Source organism: Phoxinus phoxinus, assembly GCF_949152265.1.
Source record: "Phoxinus phoxinus genome assembly, chromosome: 12".
Taxonomy (NCBI): domain Eukaryota; kingdom Metazoa; phylum Chordata; class Actinopteri; order Cypriniformes; family Leuciscidae; genus Phoxinus; species Phoxinus phoxinus.
This window is the reverse complement of record NC_136887.1, coordinates 28,589,739-28,596,773: the sequence shown is the minus strand read 5'-3', so window position 1 is coordinate 28,596,773 and position 7,035 is coordinate 28,589,739.

The following is a 7,035-nucleotide window of genomic DNA, read 5'->3' as shown; positions in this document are numbered from 1 at the left end:
ACCTTTGCTCACATCCAGCGCAACATTTTCAGCTGGAAAATGGACTCTGTGAAGTGGGAACAACAGACGGAATATTGAAATCCAGACTGTAATGTGATGCCTCATTCATGAGAGGCCTTTTACGTGGTGGGGAACGCGAGTAATGCCGGTGCGCCATACAACACTGATTAAAGTCAAAGTGTCCATCGATGACTTCAAAGACACAGAGAGGGACCAGAACGAAGACAGAGTAATAGGAGCTGTACTACTGTACGTCTGCCACGCCACCGCTAATGGCTCTAAGATTCCTAGTCATTTGCCAGCATAAAAACAACATCAACATTTTTCACAATTAATGCAGGACAGATCTCAATATAGAAGGTAAACGGCGACAGCATGGCTGCGTTCGAGCCAGACAGAGTGAAAGATGCAGGGCGAGCGAAATGGAAAGCCTGTTGAAAGCCTCTCATGCTGGGGTGAATAAACACTCTCCCGCGTGCTCAGAGCCCTAAAGAGTCTGGTCCTATGAATAACCCATCTTGCTTCTTAGCTGCTCTGAAATTGCCTGAGATGAGCTAGTAGCATGTCTGTTTTTCTCAGGTCGGGTTTTCTATTTCGTCTTCTCCCAAAGGCATCTCGATGATCACGGCCGAAGAGACACATCAAAAATTCCACCAACTCACACAGGGCCGTTGGCAGCAGGAGGGGAGACTCTTTTTCTTCAGAAATCCCTCGACCAGCAGTACACGCCTGAGTGCAGGATACGAAATGAAACAACCCACCTCAGAAACATTGTGTGGACCATTTCAACACAATATTCACAACTCTACAAGCCTGCTGTGAAAACCTATGACCTACAGCACCAAGGCCTCTAATGAAGAGGATGTGGACAGCCATTGTGATATTTTTCCATCAACCGCAACTCCAGCGCTCTCTCTCCCCAATCTCTCGTTTCGACATCAGGACTCAACAATAAGGATGACCCACTGCGGTCTAGAGCCAGTGTGAAAGAGTTTCAGGCCAGCTGACAGAATTGCATGTACATTCAATCTTGATAACCCATTTTTACACCTTGCACATTTTAAAATATTTTTTAACCCCTTAAAAAACACCCCCCTTTTTTTAAATAGACATGAAAATGCACATTCCGAACTTAAATGGTAGTAATTCAAGAATGCTTTGGAATATAGATGTAAGATTGGTCTTGTTTTAAAGAAGACATTTGGCAGATTTTTGTAGAAGTGAAATAAACTAAGGAAGTTAAACAAAGTTATAGAAGTTTGAGTTTATGAAAATGTACAATGTTAAACATTTTATTATTAATATTTTATATAATATATATATATTCAAAACCTGGAGGACTCTAAAAATGCAAAAACATCAAAGCCAAAAATCTGAACAAGTTGTGTTTCAAATTTTGATATCGGTTTTAGTTGATATCTCAAAAAATAAGCTTTCAGTAAGATTTTGTTTGGGCGCAGTACCAAACTTTTTCACTAGTTGACATTACTGCCCATATAAGGGCGCCTCCATTTCCATATGTTGTTTGAGTTGATCTGAACCATTATTTTTACAATTTTCATACAATTTATGAAGTAGACATCCTATTCAGAAGTATAGGATGGTTTGGCAGATTTTAAAATGAATTCAACCTCTAAGAAACACAAAAAGAACACGTAGGCCTATGTGCATTATAGCTTGCTGCCACATCACAAATGGTGAATCTATTCTTTTCTTTATATTTAAAACATTTTCAGACCTTTTTTTTCTAAAAGAATTGAATGGATGCTATCTTTTGAACTCTTGGCATGAAAACAAATTGAGGTTTCTACCATTCTTTCAAGATTTTTCATGTTCATCATCACTATTTCAAAATAAAGGTCTGGGCACGCCTTGGGAGTATGAAAATAGTCTTGTTGCAAATTGATAAATTACGACTCCTTATTTATTTAGAAAATCAGTCACCAAATATGTAAACTAGATATTGTAAGCTTTCAAATGATATATAGTTTATCAATATTAGTTTAGGTTTAGTATAGGATATTACTGTTTTAAATATGTAATGGCTGTATATAAGGGGTTAACAAAAATAAAATTATCATTTTAGAGAACAAAAAAATTTAACATTTAATTTAATCAAATATTTCTAGCTATTATCAAAACACATTGCTAAAGCTAAAATTAGATTTTTGTGAACTTCTGGAAAGTGAGCACGAATTTCCCTGGTTTATTGGATGCAAGACACGTGTCCAATCCTGCTTCTGGAGATCTACATTTCTGCAAAGTTTAGATCCAACCTCAGTCCATCACACCTGAACCATGGGGGTCATTAAAAAAATACAGAAACTGTCAGAGCATGTTGGAACTAAATTTTGCAGAAAGGTTCTGCAGATCAGAAGGACGGAGAAATTAAGATATCCTGATAACAGAATTTAGATGAATATATTGTACAATTTGGTTGTTTAGTATGTGGCGGAAGACAGAAGTTGCTCGGATTTAAAACTGTTGTGTTTTTTTTGTTACTGAAGTCAAACCTCTATCAGAGAGGTACAGGCAATTACAACAAAAGCTTCCATGCATGAAATCCTAGCTGGCTCTTATTGATAAATTTCCGAACACTTCCAAAGACTTTTCAAATTACCTCTCCCCTTATTAAAACTTCTCTCATACATTTTAATTTCAGTCAGAGTTCACTGGATGGGAGCCTATGCACTTGAGAGGATAGCGGATGCCCACATGCACAGACAGGTTTCATTTATCTCTCACGGAGGAGATGGAAGGTGCTTCATTATACAGAGAGAGAGAGAGTGAGTGAGGTAGAGAGACAGGGAGAGAGTGAGAGAGATGCTAACACACACATTTTGAAAGACTGAATCCGCTCTCCCCCTCTCACAAGCCATTTCTCCCAGCATGGATGAGTGCTATTCTCTTTCAACCCTCTGAAGGTCAGATAAAAAACTGTTTTTGAAGAGCGGGAGACTGCAGAAATCTTCCTCAGAACATCCTCTAAGGGATAGGTTTCATTCCTAATCAAGCCGTAATGAGATCTTCTGTCTGAGGGAATAAATATTTTCCTCAAAACTAGGCCATTGCCCTCAGAACACATTTATTAAAGGCATGGAGGATCTCAGAATGAGTGACACGCATAGCCAGATTTGGTGGGGTTTTAGGGCCACATGATTCCACTTGAACAGGTGGTTCTCAAACATTTCAGGCCAAGTATTAACTTTGTCCAATCAAAGCACGCAAGTACCACTAAAAACACACATGTAGACGTTGTGTAATCCAATTTAAAGACGTTATTTTGAGAGTAAAAAATAATAATATATATATATATATATATTCAAATTTAAACAACATAATATTCAGTAAACAAAATTTGTAATTTATTTTTTTAAATCTGCTACCATCTGTTTAAAAGCGTTTGAACTGCTGTCTGTTTTAAAAACAAACTACTCTAAAAGCTTGCCTACAAAAATTCAAGCTCACATACTTTAAAGGCATGAATATTTTGTCCATTTTGTTAATTGTCAATTTTTAAGAATGTTACCTATTTCAATTCTGTGTTCAAATGAGACTTTCAGATTAAAATTGTAGTTTTATTTTGTAATCACATTCCAAATAAAAACAAATATTCATTACAATAATACTCTGAAAGAAATATGTTTTCATAATGCTCATTTTATGAAATCGTTCCACAAACCATGGTTTGAAAACAACTGGTCTACACTTTTCAAGTGAATATTTATAAGGGGTTTTATGCGTATGCAAAGCAGGAAATGCAGACAAACATCTTCCCCTGGCATCATCATCATCTTATAAATGAATTCAGAGCAACTCTGAACATATTTACATGAAAATGCATTTCCACAAAGGAGCATTTTAGGAGTGCGTAAGCTCCCCGTCTACAACTCTTCAGAGGCTTTTATTGGGTGATCATTTTTCATCAGAAAAATAAATACATCTAAGGCATGTTAAAATGCACCAAAGATTGAGTTTTTTTTTTAATCCGCAGATTAACTACAATTATATGAGGCTGTGGTTTAAATATTTAGTGTTAAAAGGCTGCACAGATGATTCTTCTAAACTCTACAGAGTAACAAAGTATCATTATTGTGACAAATTAAGTCTAAAAATTTAAACTATTTTTTTTCTTCAACCAGGACTTCTAAGTGTTGTGTGTGTGTGTGTGTGTGTGTGTGTGTGTGTGTGTGTGTGTGTGTGTGTGTGTGTGTGTGTGTGTGTGTGTGTGTGTGTGTGTGTGTGTGTGTGTGTGTGTGTGTGTGTGTGTGTGTGTGTGAGAGAGAGAGAGAGAGAGAGATAGATAGAAAAGATTGAGCAGGGAGTCATGAATTAAAAATGGCCCCTGTGAAATCTCAAACTAAATAAATATATAAACGAATGCATCTCACATAGTTCCTTCCCGTCAGCACTCGAGGCCGGCGGTGGTCCCGGGTCTTCCAACACGGGACGGGTTAAGTGATTCCAGCACCGTGCGGGTGCAAGTCGAGAGCAAACCACTTCCTGCACAGCAGAGAGAGGCAAAGCTCTGCGATAAGGGGGGGATAATAACTTGTGTGCATTGAGTCTAGGAGACAGACTGCCTCCTGTGCGTCTGGGCAGGCAAAACAGGGATGAAAAGAGCAAACAAAAGCAGCTTTACTTTGATGTTGTCGCAGCATTCGGGCGAAATAAGTAGCGTGTCACAGGAAGGCTAGTGTTTACCTGTGTGTTGGGACTCGTGTCACGGGTAATAAAGGAGATAATAAGAGATGCACAAGCTTCCAGAACAAACACAGCAGATGTGTTTTAGCAAGTAGCACCTGCTCGCAAAACAGCGTTGTACAAGTATGGTATACTATGAGTCACAGAGTGAATGACAACTGAATTTCCAAACCTTATTATGAATCCATCAAATGGTTTACTTCTCAAAGGACACGTTCACACCTTCGCGGCAGATGTTCCGTAACTACACCGCTGTGTTTAAAAGAAAACATAGCATGACTAACTAGAGACATTTTCAGTCAAATACAGGACCCAAAACAGATTGTGATTTGTTTTGTACACCGATCATTTGCAATTGAGGCTTATTACCCTGCGAGCACTGTAGCGTTTATCTACTTAAGAGAGTTGCTCCCAATTTAAGCCGCTTTAACCTTGAAAGAATGTTTGATGCATCACATAGTTATTGGTAAAAACTAATTAAACATCAGTGTTGGTGGCCTTGCACACATTCTAGATGTGGCAGCTGTTTCAGAGGCATTACCTAACCTTCCTGCGTGGGAACGGTTATATTTTGTGGCAGGAACAATACACAGCTAAGACTCAGCGGGGTCTCTAGGTTGAGCTGAAAGAACATACAGTACACATGCAGAGACAGAACCTACACACACACAAAAATACATATTTTCCAGACTAATTAGCATTTAGAGGACAAAAGTGCAAGGTTTTTATGCAGAAGTGGATTTTTCTGTGGATAAGTGTGGCTAATGTTAGGTACAAGAAGTTCAATGCACAGATAATGACTGTATGTTCTGGATTCAAAAATACCTCTTGAAAATGAACCTTTATTTATGCACGCCACACACTGGTTTGTTCATGACATTTCTGCAGACATGCATGCCATTTCTCCCTTGGTTACTTTAAGGAAGTAACTATTAGAATGAAACATTGCCCATCTAATTTTTCTCTGCAGCTTTGGTTCCAGAAGTATTTTTTGCCATTCATTCTCCCATATGGATTTTAATGAGTGATGAATCAAACCAACCAGCTACAAAGTGGATCACAATATTACAAAATGTGTATTGATGATTTGTATGAGGGAAAAGAACTACATTCACATAAAGCAGTGCAAATTACATAATCAAATTATATGAAATGTAAAACTATAAGATGTTGATACAATAGGCTATATTATGCATTGATTGCAAAATGTATACAGATTTTGAGAGTGAATGTAATTTTATTCTACATCATTTGCAGTGCTTCATGGGCACTAAAGAGTTATTCTGGCATGGTTTGCTTCTTTCGATACTCTGATTGGTGGAGATTTATCAGTGTAATCATGCTGGGTAATGTAGATTTTTACCACCAATTCTGCTGCTGAAAATTATTTTTGAAATATACCATATATAATTTTGACTCACCTTCATGTTCCAACCCAGCATGATTTTCTGCCTTTCGTGAAACAAAATATGTCAGGCAGAATATCAGGCAGATCTTCCATAGAGCTAACCAGATAACCCCATAGAGAGTGTTAAAGTCCCCCTGTGGTGAAAATCATGTCTATGTGGTGTTTTAAATTATATGCGTTAAGACAAACCATTTACAAATTCACAGATCTACCATTGCTAAGTATTTTTTCCTTAAAACTGCAGTGAACCAAAGACAGTCTCAAAAACGCCTTTGTTCTCTACATCACAAATATGTTGTAACCGATCACGTCACCGTGCGGTACTTTCAACGCTGCAAAGCAGGGGAGTCTGAAAAGATGTCAGGTTATCCCAGTATACTTTTCTGTTGATATGAAAAATCGGGTATATTTGGCGGGTGAAGTAGGCCTATATGATGTATATCACGATGTTATGATGAACTATACATGGCTTTCTGCACTGATGTTCTAAGTTGTTCAAAGCGTTTCTAAGGATACTGATTTTTAGAAGGCAGACTCAGATGGCGAATGGAAACATGGTTTGTGTAACAATATTAGCTGTTTGATAACGTAGTCAAGCAAAAGGCTAATCATATTAATTACAGTTATGTGTCTGACGTTGTAGAGAGCAATACATAAATAAAACGCATTAACATTCTAGTATCGATTTGTAGACGACCCTGTTTAATTCACTCTTTCACTTCTTCTGAATACGTTTCTGAATTAAACCAGTATTTCCACTTGGCCAACTATACTAGTAAAGTTGACCAAGTGGATCAGCTATTCTGAGCTTGTGTGACTGAATGAAGGTGGGAAGTGAAACTAATTCTGCATAATAGGCTACTAAATGAAACAAGAGTGTAGAGTTACATTCCAGCTAATTAAGGCATTAAGACATTATTTTC